Source organism: Lissotriton helveticus (genome assembly GCF_964261635.1).
Source record: "Lissotriton helveticus chromosome 1_1 unlocalized genomic scaffold, aLisHel1.1 SUPER_1_unloc_7, whole genome shotgun sequence".
In the NCBI taxonomy this organism is placed as follows: domain Eukaryota; kingdom Metazoa; phylum Chordata; class Amphibia; order Caudata; family Salamandridae; genus Lissotriton; species Lissotriton helveticus.
Window position 1 is genome coordinate 4,583,031 of NW_027611714.1, and position 25,721 is coordinate 4,608,751.

Here is a 25,721-nt window from a genome sequence, read left to right on the forward strand (position 1 = left end):
TTTATCTTTAAGGAATTTTGGGGAACAGAAAAAATGTAAGAAGCTTTTGAAATTTGAGAAGGGAAGGTTCAGTGCGAATGTGCCTCGGGAGGGTGTTCCAGTTTTTTGCCGCATTTACAGAAAAGCGACGACCTCCCGTACGGGCTTTTCTAACTCTGGGAACTATAGCAAAATTTTCAAGATCCGATCGGAGGACACGCGGGGGTCTGTAAGGACAAATCAGGCTCCTTAGAGCCTGGGGGCCTTTGCCTTGGAGTGCTTTGTGGACCATACAGGATGATTTAAAGGATATTCGCTCACGTACTGGAAGCCAATGGAGGGCTTTCAGCAGTGGTTTGGTGGATGCTCTTCTTGGAGCGCCCATAAGCATCCTGGCAGCAGCATTTTGCACCCGTTGTAAGGTGTTAATGGTGGCTTCTGGTACTGCCAGGAGTAGCGCATTGCTGTAATCCAATCTGGACAAAATCATTCCCTGGATCAGTAATTTCCTGGACTGAAAGGGTAACAGGGGGAGAACTTTCCGCACTGTTCGCAGCAAGCCGAAGCATACGCCTGCCACTTTCTGGGCATGTGACCTGAAGGTAAGTTCGGGCTCAAACCATACCCCTAGGCTTTTGATTTTATCTTTCGGTGAGGGCACCTCGCCCATACAGGGCGGCCAGAATGTTTTAGGCAGGGAGGTAAATTGGTGACCCAGAATAAGAATCTCGGTTTTTGCTCCGTTCAATTTGAGCTTAGAATTAGTCATCCAGGAAAAAATTCCAGAGAGACAGGCCGAGAGATTATCTGAGCATCCCACTTGTTGCGTCAGCGAGACGACCAGTTGGGTGTCATCTGCGTAGGTGATGCATTTGATCCCGAACGGGGCTACTACCTCCTCCAGTGGGGCCATGTAAACATTAAATAGGGTAGGGCTCAGTGATGAGCCCTGGGGAACTCCACACTGGAGGGGAGTAGATTTGGACATAACGCCATTTTCCCAAATCCTGAATGCTCGTTTTTCCAAAAAGGATTCCATCCACTCCAGGGCCGTTCCTGCAATTCCTAGTCTAGCAAGACGGTGGACTAGTATTTTGTGGTCCACCGTATCAAATGCGGCGCTTAGATCCAGGAGGATCAGAACTGCCGATCCCCCTGAATCTAAGATGCACCTCGCCTCCTCAGCCACAACAATAACGGTGGTGTCAGTGCCCTGTCCTAGGCGAAAGCCCATTTGCGAGCCACTCAGGAGGCCGTTACGTTCTAAGAACCCCGAGAGCTGCTGATTGACAATTTTTTCGGCGATTTTTCCCAGACCGGGTAGCAGAGAGATCGGGCGAAAGTTGGCTAAGTCAGCTGTATCAAGGCCCGGCTTTTTTAGGAGCGTCTTGATTCTGACTTGCTGCCAGCTGGGTGGAACCACCCCTTTGGTAAAAGAGGCGTTCAATAGTTCCGTTGCGAGGGGGGCAATGATGTCTGCTGCTTGTTTGAGGATGTACATGGGAGCTGGATCAGATGGAGAGCCACTCTTCACAGTGGAGAGCGTGTTACAGAAATCATCCATAGAGATGCATCTGGGGGCATCCAGCCGGGGCGCAATAATCGGGACCAGGAGGGCTTCATCGCCTGCAATAGGGACTGTCTGTGGTAGGCTATCAAGTATTCGTTGTACCTTGGTATCAAAGTACTCTGCCAGCAGGTCACATCTGGCTTCGGTGCATTCCTGGTTGATAGTTGGAGTGGATGTTTTAAGTAGTTGCTTTCCAATTTTGAAGGTCTCTTTAGAAGAGTTGGCGTACAGGTTGATTTTTTCCTCAAAAAAGGACGCCTGAGTTTTCTGCCGTGTTACTTTGTAAAGTCTTAGGGCCGCCTGATAGGAGGCTTTGCTGTTTGCTGCCCAATCCTTCCTCCAAGTGCGTTCCAGCTTTTTACAACTTTTTCTAAGGTCTCTCAGTTCGGTGTTATACCACGGCGATTTAAAAGTGATACTTTTTTTTGTGATCTTTTTTTGGGGCAGTACTATATTCAAGGAATCATTAAGCCAGTTCTGAAAATTTAAATCTGCTACTAATGGATCTAAATCTGCCACGGGTACCATTTATTCTAGGACGTGAGTCCATTCTTCCACTGATAGATTTGACCACGCTCTCTGCAGTATGCGAGGGCGGGGAGCGCTTCTCTCTTCAGTGGAGATTTTCCAAGAGAAAGGGACCATAAAATGGTCGGACCATGGCAGTGGCAGTGGGGATTTGACCATAAGCTGGTTATTGTTGGAGAAAATGGGGTCTAGCAGATGTCCCCTGATATGCATGGTTTCTGAATTTAAGAGTGTTATTTCGAGTGCTTTGAGGTCCGTACTGAGGTCAGAGGCCGCCTTGTCACTGGGATCATCGAAATGCAGGTTCAAGTCTCCCAAAACCAAAGAATTGGGTGACTGGACTGCCGTCCCTAGTATAGTTTCCAGCAGGGATCCTACAAACTGTTTTATGTGACCTGGCGGGCGATAAATAAGGACACCTGCCATGGAATTAGTGGAGGAGATTTGGATATGAAAACGGGCACTTTCGGTATCTAGGATGCCACCATCTTCAATTCTGCAGGTATAGATGTCTTTATAGATTTTGGCAAGGCCTCCTCCCTTCCCTTGATCCCTATGCTGGCACTGAATGTAGTAACCGGCTGGAAGAGCAGTATTGATATCAAAATTTGAGTCTGGGTGTAGCCACGTCTCAGTAAGGAAGAGCAGATCCAGGTTGTTTTCTTCAATTAATAAACTGATCTCAACTGCATGTTTAGGTAAGGATCTGCAATTTAATAGTGCCATCGCTATGTCTCTACAGGCCTCCTTATCAGTATTCCTGACGAGATTGGGGTCTGGACAGTTTTTGCATCAAGAAAATTGCTCATTGAAGCAGTCCATATGGGGGCACCACAGGCCTTTCTTGTCTTGTAATAGCAAGAGTTCTTACCTGGAGTATGTTACATGCCGCGTATGGTCGGCCGGCATAGTGGCTGACACTAGGTCCGGTCGGGCCCGGACGGGCCCAGACGGGCTTGCCTCTGGCGCGCCTCCGGTGCGCCATCGGCGCGCCCGCTGCGCGGACGAGAAGTAGCTTTCATTTTATAGAGCCCGGGCCGTAATTCACCCGAGCGCTAGAGCGCGAACCCTGCCTTTCCCCCAAGATGGAGGCCAAAATCGTCGCCCCCGGGAAGGCTGTCAGTGCGTGCAAAGAGCCCAAATTCGGCCCTCTGTGTGCTCGTAGATCGTTGGGTCTCTAGCCTCCAGCAGAAGCGAGTGGGTGAGTGCCACAAATCAAATTACACAATTTACACGATAAAAACGAGGTTTTGTGCAAAGGAGCAAATACAATTCAATAACAATTTTTAAAAAAGCAAACTCCCGGCTTCCGCCTCAGGAGCGTTCTGTTAGGGATAGGTTTTCAGAATCGAGTGCAAATTACCAGCTTTTTATGGAGCCCGGGCCGTAATTCGCCCGAGCGCTAGAGCGCGAACCCTGCCTTTCCCCCAAGATGGCGGCCCAAATCGTCGCCCCCGGGAAGGCTGTCAGTGCGTGCAAAGAGCCCAAATTTGGCCCTCTGTGTGCTCGTAGATCGTTGTGTCTCTAGCCCCCAGCAGAAGCGAGTGGGTGAGTGACACAAATCAAATTACACAATTTACACGATAAAAACGAGGTTTTGTGCAAAGGAGCAAATACAATTCAATAACAATAATCCATATTACCTCCTTGCGTCTGAGTTTCAGTAACCTGTTACCTCCCCTTGGGTCAGACATCACATGTTCAATCCCATGGTAGCTGAATTGGTGTCCATCTGGATCTTCACTATTTTGGACATAATGGGCAGCAATGGGATACCTTGTGTCTCCATTTTTCCAAGCTCTGATGTGTTCCATAATTCTATCTCTGAGCCTACGTATAGTGCTGCCCACATAGATCTGTCCACATGTACAAGCTATCACGTAAATTACAAAGGTGGTCTCACAGTTAATATAAGTGTCAATCTTGTAAGATTCAGATCCATTATAACTGAAACTCTGTACTTTCTTTCTGGCCCATCTGCAGCAATTACAGCGTCCACATTTATGAAATCCTGTTAATGTCTTCCTGTGCCAAAATGTACTGGTCCTAACTGGGTAACTAGGGCTTAAGTCATTTGACAAAATTTTTCCTTTCCTAAAAGTTATGGATGGTCTCTCTCCAATAAAGGGTGACAAGTCCTTGCCAGCCTTAAGTAAATGCCAGTGACGATTAATAATAGAATAAAGTCTATGAGACTCAGTATTGTAACAAGTCACTAGGCGTACTTTCTGTTCATCCTTATCAGTATGTGCTCTATGTGTCAGAGTTTAGGAACGCCTAAGTTTAGATGCTCGTCTCCTTGCTTTATCTATCACTGCCTTGTCATAGCCTCTAGCTCTGAATCTACTGGTCATGTCTTCGATGTTATTCTCAAATTCCTCATCCTCTGAGCAATTCCTCCTGGCTCTTACCATCTCCCCATAAGGGATAGATCTAATCTGAGAGCTGGGGTGGCAGCTAGTCGCGTGCAAGATCGAGTTACAACTAGTTTCTTTCCTATACATCTTCGAACATAATTTATCATCTTTGGTGTACAGTTCTACATCTAAAAAAGTTATCCTTTTCTTATCATACTGTGTAGTAAACTTCAAATTAACATCATTATCATTAAGATAGTCAAAGAAGCACATCAGGTCATTTAGGGTACCAGTCCAGATCATGAGACAGTCGTCTATGTATCACAAGTTGGTGATTCGAGACAAGTGACTCTTGCCTGGAACATTTTCTTTTATTTACAAACTAGGGCTATATTGAGAAACAATCGGCTTCCAGGTCGCACAGCTGTGGTTATGTAGTTCTTTATTCGTTTTTTATTTTTATTTACTTTAATTTGCAGCAATTCTCCAGGTTACTTTTTCTCAGTATTACACTTCAGGGCGCTCATAGCTCTCCATCAGTAAAACATGAGGTTTGATGTAGGATTTGTTGTTTGTGTCCCTAGACCATGTCCCAATCCCTTTGTCCTTGATTTGTCGGCATGGGTTTTGTCCACACACTGGTCTAAGACGGGCCCTCTCAAGGTAGAAGGCGCTGCAATAGGAATAATAAATAAGACATATCTGAAATTGTATGTAAACAAATATGTGCCATTCAGTTATCAGGCACCACCAGCCTCACACCTACACATGTTATTGAGCACCAGACTAAAGTCACTCCTCCCTATATAAATATGTGCCATCAGTAATCGAGTTGATGGTTCCGCTGATGCGCACAGCAAATTCAGTTTCCGGGACTGTACGCATTGGCCTAAATTTTAATTGCTGAAGTTTCACACAGTTTCGCTGATGCACACAGCTTATAAGGTTTGTGGATATTGTGCACTGTACGCAGATCACTGAAGTTCACCCTTAAGTCGTAACTAGGTCAAAACATAGTACATACATAATGCAAAATGTCACTGCCCCTCCCTTATTTTTGATATCTCCAGGAGTTCCTCCTCTCTCGTGAAAGAAGGTTTTCACACATTATGCTCGTGTCTGTGGCACTTCCTTAAGTGCCGAGAGGAAAGCCTCATGGTTAATGCATTGTTTGGGCTCTGAGGGACAAGATTTATTTGAACACCTTCCTGAACTCTCTGATAGTGACTCTGACACTCTTAATGAATACGAGTTATGCATCAAAAAGTTGGACTTGCACTACCTCCCCAAAGTGAGTACTATCCTTGAACGATATTACTTCAGGAGAAGAATGCAAAGGCAGGATGAGTCAGTCGAACAGTACATAACTACCTTGCGCAAGTTGGCTTCAACGTGCAATGTTGGTGCAGCTTTAGAGGAGCGCTTAAGAGATCAGTTTATGTTGGGATGCGCCTCAACAAAACGAGAAACGCCCTGTGGCAAAAAGAAATGCCCTCGCTTCAAGAATTGCTGACCATAGCCAAAGGTCATGAGCATTCAAAACCGTGTGTTGATATTATACGCAAAGACAGTTCATGTAACATTAATGTCAAAGTGCTGGTGGATAGATTCGTTAAACCCAAATCGAGCACCACTTCAAAGCCCTTTAACACAAATAATTGGTAGGGAAAGTGCTTCAGGTGTGGCAACTCTGGCTATATGGCCAACTTTAACCCGTTGTGTGCGTCGGACGGCCCCTGGCCATCCGACGTCATAGTGAGCATGTGCGGAGGATGGCCGGGGGCCGTCCGAACCGCACCCGCTCATTATTATGCCCGCACAGTGGCGAAATTGGCGCCGCAGTCAACAGGTTAAAGACTGCCCAAGCTGGAAGGCCATGTGCAAAACTTGTGAGAGAAAAGGTCACGTCCCAAAGAGCTGCAGAACGGGCAACAAGCATTAAAAAGTCAGGGAAGTTGATCTTTTCAAGATTTGGAAGGAATCACTATTCTCCCAGTCACAGGGAACGCTAGGGATGGCCCTCAAGAGCTAGTTTTGATCAATGATGCTCCGGTGAGCATTCTCTTTGACTCTGGGGCCAAGATACTGCTAGTCCCAAAAACATTTTATGAGCGTAATCTGCTGGGCAAAGTCACCCTGTTGAAGCCAGACATTAGACCAATAGGTTAAGGTGGGGTGACTATTGAGTTGCTGGGTTATTTATGGGGCACGATGAACTTCAAAGGGAGAGTCATCCTTGGTAAAATCTATGTCTTGATGAAAGGGGACCAGCTCATAAGTTGGTTCCATCAACGTGATCTACAGATCTGCCTTGATCCCAATAAGATCTGTCTGCCTAAAAGAATTACCACCAGTTAGGGTTGTTAGTAATGCTAATCGAGACTGAGGTCTTTGCTGGTGAACTGGGTTTGTCTCAAAAACTATGTAAATAGGATATAGGTCAAATCTAATGTTGTTCCAAAAACAGTTAAGGTCAGGAATGCACCTCTGTAAGTAAGGGAGAGCACGAAAGTTGAACTAGACAATCTCTTAGCCAAGTGCATCATTCAAGAAGTTGAAGCAATGGAGTGGGTCTCTCCTGTTGTTATGGCCCGCAAAGCCAATGGGGAGGCCAGGCTCTGTGTCAGCTCAAGGGAGCTCAACAAAGCAGTTATTGTTAATCATTACCCGTTACCCAACATAACTAAAATGCTGTGTTCTCTTGAGGGGGCAAGGCATTTTTCTTCCTTGGACTTGACATCCGCCTATCACCAGTCCAGCCTTCACTCCTCTTTAGAACATTCAGAATATTCACTCCTCTTCCCAGGACCTTAGCTCCTGTGTAACACCATTTAATACCTTTAGATTTCTAAGAATGACTTTTAGACTGATTTCTGCAGCCTCATTTTTTCAGAGGGCGATGAAGGGCATTCTTGGAGGCCTTCAGGGTGTCATGGTAGACCCAGATGATGTCCCCATCTTTGGTGTGGATTTTGAGGAGCATAATGGGAGGCTGAGGTCAGTATTAAAGAAGTTATGCGATGTTGACCTCACCCTTAGGGCTGAGCAGTGCAAATTTGGTGTCAAAGAAATAGAGTACTTAGGGCATTTTGTGTCTGCTGCAGGCATCAAACCCAAAGACTTATTGGTAAACACCCTTTGTAATTTACGCAACCCTTTGAACAAAGAAGAGTTTGTAAAGTTTCCGGGCATAGTTGAATTTTATCACAAGTTCATTCCGAACTTTGCAGGGAAAAGTTCTTGTTTGCGGTCTCTCCTCTAGAAGGGAAGCACATTTGTTTGGTCCAAGTGCTGTTAGGAAGAGTTTAAGTGCATTAAGAAATATCTGAATGAAACACATTTTCTAGGAAGTTTTGACCTCACAAAGGTATATTATCTCATGACTGATGCCAGCTTGAAGGGGATAGGATCTGTTCTTTTGCAGAAGGCTGATGGGGAGGTTAAACGATTCTTTTCATCTCTAGGCCCTTGAGGGGAGCTGAATACAACTGTTCTGTTGTAGAGAAAGAAACTCTGGGTGTTTTCTGGGTGGTGCGCAAGCTGAGAAAGGTTTGGTGGGGGAAAAGGTTCAGAATTCTTACTGACCACAAACCTCTTAGGGAGGTCTTCTCCAAGAAAGGCATTGACTTTGTCTCTGATAGGATACAGAAGTGGGTTGTGGCTCTACAGTTCTGGCAGACTGTCTGTCAAGACTCAGGGTGAGGATTGTGAAACGACAGATGATGTTGAGTGGTTTAGAGCTGAAGAACTGGAGGAAGAAATTAATGTGTGTGTGATTAGTGAAGGGTTGATTGCCGAGAGAGAGTGGAGGGAACATCACGGATTTAGACTAGCGGAAAGTCCTAACCATGGTCTCAGGTGCGGGTGTGGCTACGCCGTGAACGGGATGGCCGCACGGAGTTGAAGCTCTCCCGGCCTTGACAATCGATTGACCGTATCGCGACTTCAGATGCGGCGCAAACTCCCTTAATCAATGGCTGAATGATTTGTGCCCGCAAGGAGGACAGCTGCGGCTTGAAATGCAGCCCTACAGCAACTAAACTACTGTTATCCGTCCTGCTACTGGCTGGAGCGTCCAAACAAAATGGCGGCTGCGCTGACTTCTGCGAGAGCGAAGCCCGTAGAGGAGTGAAGAGGCAGCCCAGGAATGTCACAGGGGTGGTGCGGTAAGTGAGGGGTGTACCTCGGTGCGGCCAGAGCTCTTCCACCAGCACAGCATGTGCTACGCAGTACGGGGGGGTCCATTTGGCCTCCTGCACGGCGCATGCATTGAGCCCCAGGGGCCGTGGGAGCCAATAGCCAGATAGAGGCAGCCTCGCTAAATCCTTCACGATGGGCTCTGACATCGGCCCTAAACGTGACACCCTGCGGCTCACCTGAGGGCGGAAATACCACGGAGCTCCGGCGCCTGAGTACACTCGGTGCCACCCCCTCCCATATGCTGCCCCACTCGGTATTAGCAGCACTTTCTACTGCATGCCTCCCGCTGAAATGACTCCGCTCATTTAAAGTACTGGCACCTTATCCAACACGGGACCCGCTTAGCTGCATCACTACCTGTGCTTGCTTTATGCCCCGCCAGCTGTGGTATATAAATAAATAATACCGGATCTATTTTTGACTGGACATAGTAATAACAGATAGCTCAATAAATAAGAGTCAAGATTCGAGGTAGTAGGAGTTTGCAGGTTTAATACAGCATAAGGACAGGAACAGGACAACCTGCACAGGAACAGGATGGCAGCGCTGCCGGGGGCAGGATCGGAATCGGGACGACGGCGTATAGGCGTACCATTTAATAACAGTGCACAAGTATATATACTAAAACAAATGCATTACAATACATACAATAGGCGGAGCAGTGGGTGTGGTCAATAGCAGTCGCGAAAGATAAGAGTGAAAGTAGGTGTAACAGGAGGCGTATACATAGACATGTGATGTAAACGTAACAGAATATGTCATAAATGGGGCGGAAACATGGAGGGGGCTACCTAAGGAGCCGGGACCTCTAACCTAGTGGTGCGCGCAAACTGACAATGACGTGTTACTAGGAGAAGCAGGGGGCTATGACTTCTGCGCTAGGAGCAGAGACTGAAGTCTGGAGAGTCAGGGCGACATGTACCTAAACACTATCTAGTATCTGATGTTTAGAGAACATGTTGATATAAACTAAAAGGTATCGGGGTAAAGGCTAACAGACTCTAAGACTGGTGCATGCATTATTCTACATGTAGTGCGTGTCGAAGAATATGAAATGACCATTAATACAGTATTTCTCTTACATGGAGACGTAAAGGCTAGACGATGACGGAAACTATTGATGCGATTCAGTAGCTAAGGAATGCAGAGAAGGAGGGCTGGACTGATAACTAGAATCATAACATACTCTTGGCAGACTAGCAGGCAGAGCCAGGCCGAGCCGGGCACTGTGAGGCAGGAAGTAAGTGAAGGGTCAGGAATACAGGTGGGGGCTGTATCGCTCCTCAGCGAGGGCTCAGGAGACAGGAGCTGAATCTGGTGTCCGGGCCCTTTTGAGGCCTAGAAACGGGGACTTTTCAATGAAATAACGTGCACACTGAGAAACGTGGCAACGTAACTTTACATAGGCCTGATACTCGTAGCTTTCACGAGAACTGGAAACTGGCATACTAGAGATGGACACAACTGTAATTGCGTCTTTAGTCAAACATGGGGAATACATATGCATATTAATCATGCACACATAACATAAGATGGGGAACACGTAGGGACACAGAACATGGCAAAATTTACTTTTCCACATTCCCTCCTTGTCACTACGTTTCCATCAGGAAACATCAATATTCATGATACCATCTATCATTTCATACAGTATCATTTGCTCGTCTCGAATTCTCTTGGAACTGGATTTAGAACGGGACTCGGAACTAGGAATACAAGAGGTAGCACAAATGCCGCAAATCGCAGGGCCACATTGTATACAGAGGCAGCAACTAAATATGATCGCTACTGCAATACCTAGAAAGGACAACACTTTCCATCCCCAGGCGGAAATTATATTCCAGAACCAGCCGGACCATGTCCAGGTGCCTGGATTTTGGTGTAACAGATGGGCAATTTTATGGAGTCTGGTTATAGCTGAATAAACAGACGGCGCGTTATTAGGAATGAAAATGCAGCAACTAGATCCGATGACTCTACATGCCCCGCCCCTATCGGCCAGTATGACGTCAAGGACGAGACGATTCTGGAGCACGACAATTCTCATAAAAGATTGCTCTTCGGTTAAGTTACCTAGAGCAGAGGTAGTCTCAATCACTACTGCTTCAAGTGTTCTGGTTAATCTACGTATCAGTTTACTATTCACGACAGTACCTAAGTAGGGAAAGACACCTTTATTGATATCTATGTATTGTTCTAGAGCAGTTTCAGTATAATCAACAATCGGGAGGTCTCTCTTGTGTCTAGTATGTACTAGGTGGGAGTTCCTATGATAATCAGGTGGGGCTAGAAAAACTGGTGGCAGTAGGAAGGCAATGTAACAGGTTCCCTCCCAATCGAGGGGCAAACGAACATATGCGGTCTGACCACAAACAAAATAAGAATGACGTGAAGCTTTGAAAATAGATTTCCCACTGTCACTATACTTGACAATAGTAGTACAATCACTATGTCCTACATGTACGGAACCATTCTTTCTGACACATAATTCGCCTTTGACTGGTAGTACTGACATAGCAGGTAAGTCTGGAGTAGAATCAGACTGAACATTCAGGACCATGAAATTCGAAAAATAATTACCCAAATTATAAACTTCATTTTCTAGATCTAACCCTGTTCTGTGGGGAAGACCTTGCTTGTCTGGAAAACATGTACTGTTCAGAAAGAACATATCATTTGAGGATGACGTTAACGTGGACCATGCTCCACATGAACCGTTATGTGAAAATGGATAAGGAAAGAGTGGCAGAACTCCCTTCCGTGTCTGGAAAGGGGGAAGTCGGCCACACACCCAACAATTAGTGGCATTGCTGGTCTGGTGTGAATAATGTAACATGCGGATAAAGGAATTATTTCGCATAGCAAGACGATAAGATAGTTCATGAGGAGGCAGATCACTAAACGTATGCTCTACTGTAGTATTAGAAGACTTATTTACATGAGAAACTGGAAAATATAAATACAATGCATAACTTATGCAGGTAATCATAAGGCTGAGATATAGCAGAAAACAAAATAATAATGCAACTTTTAGAGTTCTCACTAACTCTCTCTCTATGGGGGTCTATTTTATACATGTCAGAAACCGGTCTAACCGTTTCACCTAGGGGAGGACTTAGACAATCAAACTGGCTGACTTATTTTACTAGACCTTAATTTTAACTTATACTCCTGCTGCGGAGTTTTCTCTAACAGGGAGGGTTTCGTATCATTGTCTTTTGCGGGACAGTCCTTGAGAATAGTACTTTGGCAGTCTTTAAAATCCTCGGAAATGTTCTTGGAAACAGTCTTTAGTCCATAAAACTTCTTTACATGCGACAAATGTACCCAGCCCTTCCTGCCTTCCAGCTTGACGGCAGTACGGGTGGCCAGGAGAACTTGCTTGGGCTCCTTCCAGCGAGGCTCCAGCGGACTTGAACGATCAAAGTTCCTTACGAGGACCAGACTTCCGGGGACGATTTCATGCGGTGCCACCTCGGTATTGTCTGGAAATGCGGCGGCAACCTGTGAACGACAAGAGTGTAGGGCAGACATCAAGGAAGCTAGGTAATCTGTCAGCATATTACTTGAAACATCTGTAATACTTCGGGGTCTAGGTGTACCCCACATATTAGGGGGGCGGCCGAATACGACCTCGTACGGGGACAGACCTGATCTGGAATGTGCGACCATGCGCATATAAAACAGAGCGACTGGCAGAGCAACTAACCAGTCTACACCTTTTTCTTGACAGACTTTAGCAATACGGATTTTCAGGGTTTGATTATGTCTCTCTACTAGACCGGCTGCTTCGGGATGGCGTACACAATGGAACTTCCACTGGTACCCTAACAAAAGGGAAACGTGTTTCATCAATTCAGATGAGAATGGCTGGCCGTTATCAGAATATACGACCCTAGGGAGTCCATAGCGGGGGAAGAATTCACGAACCAACTGCTTGGCAGTGGTCGTGGCTGTGTAATCTGGGACTGGATATGCTTCTGTCCACCTGGACAAAGCGCATACAACTACAAGGACATACTTGAAACCTCGACATCGCTCCATCTGAATATAATCCATCTGGAGGACCTCAAAAGGGTGGTCAGGGGGCTGGAATCCACCTTGTTCCACCGGGACACTTTTACCTGGATTAAACTGGCAACATATCATACAGGTACGGACTTTCTGCTTGGCTGCAGCTCGTAAATGCTTGTTAAACCAAATGTTCTGGATACTGTCTAACATGGCTTTTTCTCCTAAATGTGCTGGACTATGTGCGGTATTGATAATGACTTGAACCATAGAGTCGGGGAGAAACCATGTGGCTTTACCCTTGGTTACCCATCCCTGATCTGTCTGGACCCCTCCTTGTTCGGACCATTTCTTGATTTCATCGGGAGTAGCATGTAACTGGATATCTATGACATCTTGAGTAGGGTCCTTAACTGTCATACAAGTAGTCGGATCTGGAGTATGTGTCTGTGTCGGATTAACTGTCATGTCTGGAGTCTGTGCTGTAAGCTTGGCTGTGCGATCTGCTAGATCATTACCTTGAGAAATAATGTCAGTAACTTTCGTATGTGCTTTGCATTTCATGATAGCAATAGATGTTGGTAAATGGATTGCATCTAACAGAGCTTGAATAAGGAGACCATGCTGAATCTTGGTTCCATGAGAAGTCATGAAACCTCTCTCCTTCCAGAGCACTCCGAAGTCGTGTACAACTCCGAATGCGTAGCGTGAATCTGTGTAAACATTAACTTTCAGGTTCTTGGCGTGTATGCAGGCTTGTGTCAGAGCAACTAGCTCTGCTGCTTGAGCAGACAGGGTGTCAATACGGTGTGTTTCTATAACTTCAGTGTCAGTAGTCACTGCATACGCGGCTACTAGTTCTCCTGTACTTGTTCTCATACATGAACCATCCACATAAAGTGTCAGGTCGGGATCTGGTAATGGAATGTCTGTCAGATCTTGTCTTGGCTTAGTCATAGTATTAACTACTTCCACACAGTCGTGTGTGGCAGGATTCGAATTAACTGACGGTAACAGTGTAGCAGGATTTAGAACGTTGCAGCGTCTGATTTCTATGTGTGGCTGGAACAGTGTCAGTTCATAACCTGTTAAACGTGCAATTGTCAAGTGCTGAGTCTGTGTTCGGTTTAAAAGAACTTCCACGGAGTGTGGAACTTGTACTGTCAAGGAATGTCCTAATACTATGGAATCACTTTGTCTGATAGCTAGTGCTGTGGCTGCAACTGACTTGAGGCACGCAGGCAGAGCCTGGGCTACTGGATCTAATGTGCTAGAAAAATAAGCACAGGGCTTGTATTGTCCTGCTTGATCTTGTGTGAGAACAGATAATGCTGTACCATCACGTTCTGTGACAAAAAGTGTAAAAGGCTTACTGTAGTTCGGTGTAGCTAGAACAGGAGCTTGGCATAAAGCTTTCTTTAACTCATTGAAACTAAGTGTATGTTCAGATGTCCAAGGGAGGACAGTCGATACGGCTGCCTCCTGTGTCGTTAACTGTATCAGTGGTTTGGCTAGAAATGCATACTGAGGAATCCATTGTCTGCAATAAGAAGTAAGGCCGATAAAAGCACGTACCTCCTTCTGTGTCTTGGGCTGAGGAAGACTCGCTATTAACTGGATACGGTCTGGTGTCAACTGCCTACCCCACTTGGACAGTAAGTGGCCTAAGTAGATCACTTGCTGGACACAGAATTGAAGCTTCGAAGGGGACACCTTGTGCCCCATCTCGGCAAGGAAATACAAGACTGTAAGTGATGCTCGCTCGCAAGCACATTCAGAACGGGCTGTGATCAGTAGATCATCGACATACTGGAGCAGGGCAGTGTCTGTTGGCATGTGAATGTTGTCTAGTTGTCTCTTAAGTGCTTGACTGTAAATACTAGGACTTTCTGTGAAACCTTGAGGAGCTCGTGTGAATTTATAGCTCCTTCCATTTAAACAAAATCCGAAAAGAAACTGGCTGTCTGGATGAATGGGGACACTGAAAAACGCGTTCTTGAGGTCTATGACTGTGAAAAATGAGGCTTCGGAATCAATGGCTGTCAATAGGGAAGAGATATCTGGGACAACTGGGTACTGGGGAATAATACATTTATTGAGTTCTCGAAGGTCAATTACTAATCGATATACTGGGGGTGCATTTGGATCAGTACGTTTCATGACTGGAATGATCGGAGAATTACATACATTGGAGTCAGTTTCTACAACTACTCCTTGAGCCATGAGCTCGTCAATAATTTTGGATAAGGCTGCTACAGCCTCAGGTGGTAATCTGTACTGTCTGATTCGTGGTAGGACTACACCTGGCTTGAGAGTCACACGATGGGGTGTGATTTGCATGAAGCCAACGTCAGTTGGACCTTGCGCCCATAAATGCTGCGGAACATTAGACAATCTCGGATCAAAATCTCGTAATACATAGTGACCCTTGAAGTCACGTAAAAACAAACGTATTCCCTCGGGGGAACAACATATGACTGCACCTAATTCTTTCAATGTCTTAATGCCTAACAAATTTTCTGGACATGACTTCGTAAGTAATAGATCAGTAGTGCGGGACAATGGACCTACTTCTAGAGTAACTGGCTTAGATATCTCGTTTACAATAGGCTTTCCTGAAAATCCAAGGGAAACATTTCTAGAGCCTGAGAGCGGAGCCCCTGGAACTTCGGCGTGACTTATAGTGGTCCTACTTGCCCCTGTATCGATCAGGAACTTTCTGTCTTTCCCTAATACTTGACTATGAACATAGGGACCCTCTTGATCTACAGGAATCTCGATGAGAGGCAAGCCTACCTCCCTCTCTAGGCTGTTTCATGAGTACTGTTGGTACTCTGGATACTCTGTCTGAGCATACTGGTACATCTGCTGTGTAACATGCTGTGTTGCAGCAATAGGCTGCGGTGCTGAAGCTGTCTGTTGTGCATTCTGCGATGGCTGAGAAGTCTGTGAAACTTGTTCTTGTCTAGGCGGACGAGGTCTTTCTTTAGTCTTACCAGTGGCTATATTGTGTTTCAGAACTGCACACTCGTTTATGAAATGACCTGGCTGTTTACAATAATTGCATGTCCCTTTAACGGGAGCTGCAGGATGACTGGCTTGATTCGGACCCCTCTTCTGACTGTCTTGAGGAATAGATTGTGCAACTAGTACTTTCATTTTCGTGTCTTTCATACGTTTTCTCTCGTGTTCTTGCTCTTCTCTGATTCTATTCTGATGATACTGGAGCATCTGTAACATCTGGGACGGGGTACTAGCTTGCCATGTACTTTCGACTTTCAAAACTCGATTCTTAACTTGTGGACTTGAATTCTCGACTAATTTAGTAACAAAAAGATGAGGGTATGACTCACTACTCGTCTTCAATCCACTGTTTATTATAAAACATTTTTCAAATCTAGAATAAAAATCACTAGTGTCTTCGTCTTGTTTCTGTTTACAGGCTGAGATTGCATCCCAGTCTTCCTTTTTAGTGGCTAACAATCTGGGTAAAACTTGTATTAACAGTTCTGGTAATTCTTTACATTTCTCTCCAAGACCGGTACCTGGTACTCGTATCTTATCTTCAGCTTCTAGAACTGCCCAATCGATCTTTTTCTCTCCCACCTCCCATTCTTTTTCCTTGAGTTTCTCGTATACCCCTGCGGGCAACAGGACCTTTAACATTTTAATAATATCTGGATACGTATATTCTCCCATACGGAGCATGTCCTTTAATTCTCGGTGGAACCCTGCTGGATCTTTGTCATGACAAGGAATTAATTTCTTCATCTCTAAGAGTTCCATCTTTGTAATCGGGGTATAAACAAATACTCGTTGCATTTCACCATCTGCTGTCCTGACTGGGTGTACTTCTCGTAACGGATTCTGTCTATCTATGTAAAACGGTTTACTTTCTGGAGGTGAGACATGAACAAAATGCGGGTTCAGGAACGTTCTATATTTATGGCGCTGTTCTAGAATGACACTAATTAAATCGGTACCTAAACCTTTCCATCTATACTGGAGTAACTCGTTCAGGACATCATGTAACGGACCTGGATCAGAATGTTGACCCTCATACAATGTGATGAGGTGCTGAATCATATACATACCCACCAGTCGTTGCTCGGCTGGGGGCAATTTCAGAAACATTTGTGCCACTATTTCGTCTGGAAAAGTGGTAGAATCAGTAGTCCATCGGACTGCTGATCGGACTAGTTCTTGCTCATGCATGGTACTTAACTCACTATAATCGATTCGTGATTTCAGAATGTGATCGGTAGCTTGAAATACTTGTTCAAGACAACCTTGTTCCGGTGCTGGATGATGAAAGATTTTCTTGTGTTCTAGGCGTAAATGGCGGTCTGGAAATCTAGATTTACCTACATACGCTATTCTGGCGGTATTCTCGTCCTCTACCTCTTCTGTAGGAGAGTCATTCTCTTTCTCGCTTACTTGTGCTGTTGTACGTTGTTCGTGTAACCTTATTATCTCCTTACGAATTTTCTTGTACATACTCTCTATACTACTGATAGTTCTGTGCTTACCCTCGGCTATATTATCACTCCACCTTGTCAGGGTTCTCATTTCGGCCGGATCTTTGGTCGGATAATCTTGTTCCCTTATTAAACAATTAATCAGAAACTTTAATATCATGAGCTGGATCTCAGCTTTCCTTTGAGACATGGCTTCGCCAATACTTTCTGGATCATCCCCTGTACGGATGAAACGATATATTCTGTCTAGATCTTCTTTCATATCCGGTAGGGTGTCCAAATACCCGATCACCCGTCTTACACGTATGGAATATAGAACCGTACTATCATCGCCTGTGACTGGATCATAGCGGCATTCAGTAAGAGCTCGTCGGATTTCTGCAACGGACTTATATTTGGGCGTACGCTGTAACGCATGTTCATGTAACTCGACTAACGTTACACGTTGGTGTGGCGGCGGGGTACCAGGAGGACCTCCTCCTGCGGCCCCTAAACTAGAATCGTCGACTGATACTCTTCGTGCTGGCAGAGTGGCTGATGTGGCGGGAAGTTGTACTATGGGCTGGACCGGGGGTACCGTAGCAGGTACTGCAAAAAGTGCCCCGGTGTCTGGGGGAGCAGGGATTAAATGATTTACAGGAACTGGCGGAACAGGATTTGCATATTCCGGGACTGTGTCGTCCAAATAGGACGAGAGAAAAATATCAGCTGCGGTCGGTTTGTGACGTAGCTTGGTCGGAACTAACGGTGGCGGAAAATTACTGGATGCCTCCGGGGTCGCTTTTGGCAAGCCCTCGGCAAGAAGAGGATACATACCCTTAATGAGGGCATTCCTCTGTCTGACTGTCCGGTTTTAACTCGCTCACCTATTTCGATTAATTCCCTTTCTTGCGCTCTTTCTAAGGATTCTCTACTTAATTCTGACTTTCTGATTTCTTTTTCGGTTCTTTTATGAGATTCTTTGCGCCATAACTCGATGGCATCTTTCTGTGAATGCTTCTTCTACTCGCATGATGCACTCGGCATCCCACGTACCTGATACGGGCCATCTATACTTTTCTTCTAACTCTTTGGTGTACTCCACCCATAAATCTAGATATAATATGGCACTTATGCCATGCTTCTGATACATAAAATGACCTGGACTGTCCCTAGGCGGGACAGGAACTGCTTCTTCTAACAGACCTTTTCTGGTTTTTAACTGACGTAGTTTGGAAAACAAAGGCATGACTGAACTGTAATCTAGACACAATACAATACACAATGAACACGATAATTACACCACTTTCATACCACTACATTAAAATACATGAATGACATTTAAAAATAACAGTCTGAACAGAATACTACCTGGAATACTGAAAACAGAATACATGAACTTCCTCGAGAACAGAACTGACTAGAACAGAAACTAGATGCACTGCTGAAACAGTACGAAACTTACCGGTCTCATAAAGAGACACGTCAGGACCCGCATCCACCGGAGTGGACACTTCGTGTTGGGTCTGTGTACCACCAAAACCCACGGACCAGAGTCAATTAGATTGACCCTGTCTAGATACTACCCCAGCAACGGTACTCACCGGGCAGCAAGAACGGAAGGCCTCGGACTGGACTGCTTCGACGCCGGACGGACACACTTCGGACTTCTGTTACGGGTGGGCCTCCGGATACCTCGGACCTTGGACTCTCGGCTTGGGCTCTGGTCGGGACTCGCCGCGTTCCTCCACCGCCTCGTCTGGATGCTGGACCGCAACCTCCGTCTCCTCCGTGGGTCTGAGGGATACTTGAAGCAGAACTATCTGCACGTGCACGGTATGGTTCCGTCACGGCTGCAGAGGGTCAGGGGGCATACGTGGCTTCACCGGAGCGTGGGGAAAGGGCAAGTCCCTGTTCGGGCGCCAATATGTGGTATATAAATAAATAATACCGGATCTATTTTTGACTGGACATAGTAATAACAGATAGCTCAATAAATAAGAGTCAAGATTCGAGGTAGTAGGAGTTTGCAGGTTTAATACAGCATAAGGACAGGAACAGGACAACCTGCACAGGAACAGGATGGCAGCGCTGCCGGGGGCAGGATCGGAATCGGGACGACGGCGTATAGGCGTACCATTTAATAACAGTGCACAAGTATATATACTAAAACAAATACATTACAATACATACAATAGGCGGAGCAGTGGGTGTGGTCAATAGCAGTCGCGAAAGATAAGGGTGAAAGTAGGTGTAACAGGAGGCGTATACATAGACATGTGATGTAAACGTAACAGAATATGTCATAAATGGGGCGGAAACATGGAGGGGGCTACCTAAGGAGCCGGGACCTCTAACCTAGTGGTGCGCGCAAACTGACAATGACGTGTTACTAGGAGAAGCAGGGGGCTATGACTTCTGCGCTAGGAGCAGAGACTGAAGTCTGGAGAGTCAGGGCGACATGTACCTAAACACTATCTAGTATCTGATGTTTAGAGAACATGTTGATATAAACTAAAAGGTATCGGGGTAAAGGCTAACAGACTCTAAGACTGGTGCATGCATTATTCTACATGTAGTGCGTGTCGAAGAATATGAAATGACCATTAATACAGTATTTCTCTTACATGGAGACGTAAAGGCTAGACGATGACGGAAACTATTGATGCGATTCAGTAGCTAAGGAATGCAGAGAAGGAGGGCTGGACTGATAACTAGAATCATAACATACTCTTGGCAGACTAGCAGGCAGAGCCAGGCCGAGCCGGGCACTGTGAGGCAGGAAGTAAGTGAAGGGTCAGGAATACAGGTGGGGGCTGTATCGCTCCTCAGCGAGGGCTCAGGAGACAGGAGCTGAATCTGGTGTCCGGGCCCTTTTGAGGCCTAGAAACGGGGACTTTTCAATGAAATAACGTGCACACTGAGAAACGTGGCAATGTAACTTTACATAGGCCTGATACTCGTAGCTTTCACGAGAACTGGAAACTGGCATACTAGAGATGGACACAACTGTAATTGCGTCTTTAGTCAAACATGGGGAATACATATGCATATTAATCATGCACACATAACATAAGATGGGGAACACGTAGGGACACAGAACATGGCAAAATTTACTTTTCCACACAGCGACTGTCTAGACTGCCATTCAGTGGGCGCTCTCATCCTTTGCTGCATAGACTGTGGGGTATTTTGCATGCTCTCCTGGTGTCTGGTTTGCCACGATCCTGTACTTTGCTGTGCTTCCCTCACGCTTGAAACTGCGTCTAGGTGGTCCTACATACTGCTTGTTCTATAAGGAACCCCCCCGCGCAGCGCTGCATCAACAGTCCCACTTACTGGCTATATTCTTGCCACCTCATTTGCTTCTTCCAGTTCAGACGTGGCATGGGCCGCAAAGACCCTAAGCAATGAGTTCTTCCCTTTGAAAAACGTGTGGCACACTCCCGTGACCAACAAAACACACAAGATGATGGACGGAATGTTGCACAATGGCAAAACATTCACCCCCAGTCACAGATCTGGGTTTAATCCATTGTTATTTTGCTCACCACGCCACCCCAGTTCAGACATGGCCATACTCCTGCGACCAGCCTAGCGACATGGTGGAAGGTGGGCAACCCCAGTCTACCTCGATGGACAACGCTAACCAGTTTAATCCATTACTGTTGGAAATGAGGGCGGGATTCAAGGTACTGGATGTCCGCTTTGACTCCTCAGACAAACACATAGCAGACCTGGGCGCAAAGGTCCAGGTGCATGATCAACGTCTTGATGTAGTTGAGTCCCGCACATCTGACCTGGAGGATGGAATGGCGCAATCAGTCAAGAGGGTAGACCGCATGGAACGGATCCTAAAGTAGGTTGCGACAAAAAAACGAGGATTTGGAAGTGCGCAGCCAGCGTAACAACATCCGCCTAGTGGGTGTGCCTGAATCCACAGCGTCTGGGTGCATGGATAATCTGGTAGAGACAATACTAACCAACCTTTTTGGAAAAGAGGCCTTCAACTCTGGCGTTGTGGTGGAACGCGCCCATAGGTCACTTGGCCCCCGCCCCAACCCAGGCTGCCCACCTTGACCCATAATTGCTCGATTAATGAACTTCAGATATAGGGATACAGCACTGCGGCTGGCACGTGAGCAGGGCAAACTCTCTTGGCAGGGCTCCAAACTATCTCAATACCTGGATTTCCCTGCTCTGGTTCAGGATGGGAGGAGGAAATATCTTGGGGTAAAAGCAGCGCTCAGAAACCTAGGGTTGAAGTATGGTATGCTATACCCTGCCAGGCTGTGGGTGGAGGTGAACGGACGTGCCAGAATCTTTGAAAATCCCACAGAAGTACAGGCATTTTGTCGCAAATATAAACTCAATCAAAATCGCCCTACAGAGACAGACACTACCTCTTCCCCCACACAGTGGCTCAGCTGTCAGTGTGGATTTATTTTCGAATTCCGGTCATGCCTGACACATGGTCATTTGACTCCTTTCACTATGCCGCTCATTTGATAATTTTTTGTGAAAGCTGGGATTTATCATATTGTTCATAATGTTTGTTAAGGTTGCTGAGCCATTGGACAGCAAACGCCCCCTACTTTGGTGTACACCTAGAGATAGTATTGGTGACGATAGACTGTACCACATTGTTTGACATTCACTATTTTTAGGATGCTATTGGTACTAATGCTTGTTTTGGTAAAGTTGGTATTGCCTGTCCGGATGGGCGAGAAGGCTGGGTAGGGGGTGGCAGGAGGGGATATGTTCATATTGCTCTGCACTGAATCTAAGTTACATTTGTTTGCAGCCACGGCAAATGGGTACGACTCTTGGTTAATCTTTACTCCTCAGATTATCACCAAAGGATGGCACAGTTAGGTTACAATGATGGCCCGTTGAGCATCACATTGCCTACATGGAATGTCAGGGGCTTAAACAATACTCGCAAAAGGCGTCAGGTTGTCCATTATTTACTTAGGCACGGAGTTGATGTGACCTTCCTTCAGGAGACACACCTTCCTACCAGCGGCCAGTCCCGGTTCACGTCCTCCTGGGGCCCGAACAGATTTTTTGCAAATTACAGCAATTACGCCAGGGATACTGCCATCCTTATACATAAACGGCTCCCCTTCAAGTGTCACTCGGTAACCTATGACGACGAAGGCACATATGTCATAGTGGTGGCCATGATGTTGAACCACAAGCTGGCATTGGTGTGTGTATATGGGCCTTACACTGATTCTCCCGATTCTTATTATACATTACTCTCTAAATTGCTACAGCTAGGCCCTGTGCCCCTTCTTCTAGGGGGTGATTTCAATATTGCCCTACAGCCGCCCTCAGATAGTACTTCAACTACCCCTGACCCCAAGCCTCGAGCACGTATTGCTTTACAATCCTTATGTGAACACTTCTCTCTCCTGGACATAGGCCGTGCTCGAGATCCATGTCATACTACATACACCCATTACAGCAGTCTACATGACACGTGGGCAAGACTTGACTATTGGTTAGCCTCACCAGAAATCTCCCGCTGGTTTCATGAGCTACAAACACTACCAAGAACACATTATGATCACTCCCGGGTGCTGATGTCCCTGAGAGTCCCAGGTCCAGAGGGTTTTGAGAGACATTGGAGGTTCCCAAGCCGTGCCCTAGATGACGAGGTATTTAGACAAGAAATCCAGGAAGCGATTGAGGATTATTTTGAAATCAACACAGGGTCAGTGGACACGGAGGCAATGTTATGGGAGGGATTCAAGACCTATATGAGGGGAGTGTGCATGTCTAAAAGCTCTGGAGTGCTGCGCGATATATGTGGCACACTTGCATGAGTGGAGAGGGAGCTTGGTGTCCTGGACACTAAACATGTGGTGTCAGCCGAGCCGAGTCACAGTGGAAAGCGGGCAGCCCTGCTCATGGAATACAGGGAGACTGCTGAGATGGAAATCCTGTACATGGGGAAATACCATAATGCCAAGATGTATGGGGAAGGGGACCGTCCTGGTAGGATATTAGCACAAATGAAAAGACCCCCCTGTAGGAAGGTGGATATCTGACTATGGAGAAGTGTGGCTCAATGGTTAGAGCGGCAGACCCTGATGCAGACCCTGATGCAGAGGTATAGCCCGGGACCAGGGTTCAATACCCCGCCTTGGCGGGTCTTGAGCTCAAAAATTCCACGGACCTGATAATTCTCGCCTCGGTGCCTATTCCAATCATGGAGTCCCACTCTGCAACTCTGGGCAGTAGCTTGCTTAATCTCCTCAACGGCCCCCACAACGCTAAGGATGCCTGGCCTCCACCTTGGGGGTGCCCAGGATTGGACACCTCACAGGGAAAGCCAGGATGGGTTCCACAGCGGTATTCGTACAAGCGCCTTGAGACCCTTGCGGGTGAGTAGTGCGCTATACAAGTATCAATTTACATTTTTACCCCCAAACTTTTTGCCTGGTGTTTAGCTGGTTTTTGACATAGTTGGCATGGGATCCTGCTATTCAGGACCCCAGGCTAATTGCTCTCTCCTTAAAATGGACTCCATGTACCTTAGGTACATACACAATTGGAACTGGTTCACCTTATTGGCCCCTGTAACAGTGTACCCAGGTACCCAGGGCATAGGTGCGTCCAAGGCCTACCAGGGGCTGCAGCATGTATTGTGCCACCCCTGGCCTGGCCTCCATATTTGACACAACTGGCTGATCACTCAGCTGGGGTAAGTCGGTGTAACCACCCCTTACTGTAGTATGCCTATACCTAACCTAAAATGGACACATATGTTCCTATCAGTCACTCCTATGGAAGGCCTCATCAATCCTGGAGGCAGAGTGCTTGGAAATATGTGAGATGGTGCTCTGGCATGAGTTGAGCCTGTCTGCAGCTTTCGGAACCATGTCCTTTAGCTGTTTCATGATACTGCCATACCATATACTCTTAAGTGCATTATGAACCCCGCGGTTAAATGCTATCTTGGGTTTGGCTTTATCAAAACATGTCGAGTAAGGTGTCATACGAATTGGAATACTACCCCCTCGCCAGTTCTGGCGACGGGGGTAGCATTCCACCCTTCTAGAGGGACACGACATGTACCTAGCCTGAACCCCGGTTAAAGTTAAACAGAGCCTTAGCATCACAAAATGGATGCTGCCACCACAGACACAAGTCTGACCTCCTGCTGCTGGGAGTCCTTCCAGCGAGGGCAGCTTGGACAAAGGGTTTCCTGCCTGGGGAGGTGCTAGCACCACTCCAGACAGGATTTTGTGTATTGGGTAGGACAGGGCTGAATAGAATCAGACATGCCTGGGGCACACAAGGTGTCCCTGTGCATAGGCCAGTTCAAACCGGTGCTGGGGCTTTCCAGCCCCAGTCCTGGCGCCAAACTGGACAAAGGAAAGGGGGTGTAACCACCACCCTTCCTGGTTCCACCCAGAGGAGGGACCTAGTAGGTGATCCTGCCCCCCAGATTCGAATAAGAGTGGGAGCTGTGTCCTGAGACTTGAGATCATCCTGAATCAACTTGAAATACAGAAGAAGACTGGACTTCGACATTCTGCTGCACAGAAGACGGAAGAGAATCTCCCTTGTGGCCAAGGAGTGACCACCCTGTGAACACAGGCACCAACCAGCAACTCGACGTCTGCTTTGCCGCCGCCTCCCACCGGAGCCCGAGCCCAGAGCCTGACAAGAACCAGACTCCCAGACTTCTCACAGCCCGATCCACAGTCCCTGCAAAGAAGGGACCCGTGGAGGCACCGAGAGACGTGGGACCGGACCTCTTGGAAGACCGACCCCCGAAACGCTGACTGCGCAGCATCAGAGGCACCCTCGATGCTGTGCTTTGGGGTTTGAGAAGCCCCAACCTCGAGCAGCCCTTGCACCGAAGATCAGCCCCCCAGCATCTCCACGATCTGCGTGGGGCCTTTTTGCACCGTGCCACTCGACGCGCCATCCCGGCCACTTGCCACGTGGCTAGCGGCCATCTTGGCGACAAAACCTTCAACTTACACTGCGGGTCTAGTTGCGCCAGACTTGCCCTCGCTCCTGTAAAAAGGAGCCCCTGCTCTGACCTTGCTGGTCCGAGTAACAAGGCTTTTTTGATTCCTGCGTGGCTTGCACTAGCCAAGGCCTGTTCGCTCCAATCAAGTTGCCGACACCGCCAACAGCGAGAAGCCTGCGTGGGACAGCTCGTGACCAACTCCTGGACGTCCTCGACCCCTCGTGTCCACGTGGCTGCAGAGAGAAGCTACACGACATCACCTGTTTGCGCCCGACATTGCCTGGTTCCACTCTGGTTCCACGGTAGTCACTGGCTAGTGACTTTGAACATTGTCCCCTCTGCTTTCAGGTCTTCACCTCTTCAGATCCACCCTTGGATCCACCGGAACTCTTCACATCGAGCCGCCTGCAGCATCTTCAGCTCCAAGCACCATCGACCTGCGTGACGAAACCCGACACTACTTCGACCCTATGCACCCGCTTCCTGTGGGTGAGGTAACTCAGCTCCGCCGGTGTTCCCACACTGGTACACACCTCTAGTGTCTGTGTCTAAAGTTTCATCCTTCTAGGTGACTCGGAAGGTTCCTTTTTAACTAACTTTGTAACTTTTACGCACCATTGACATTG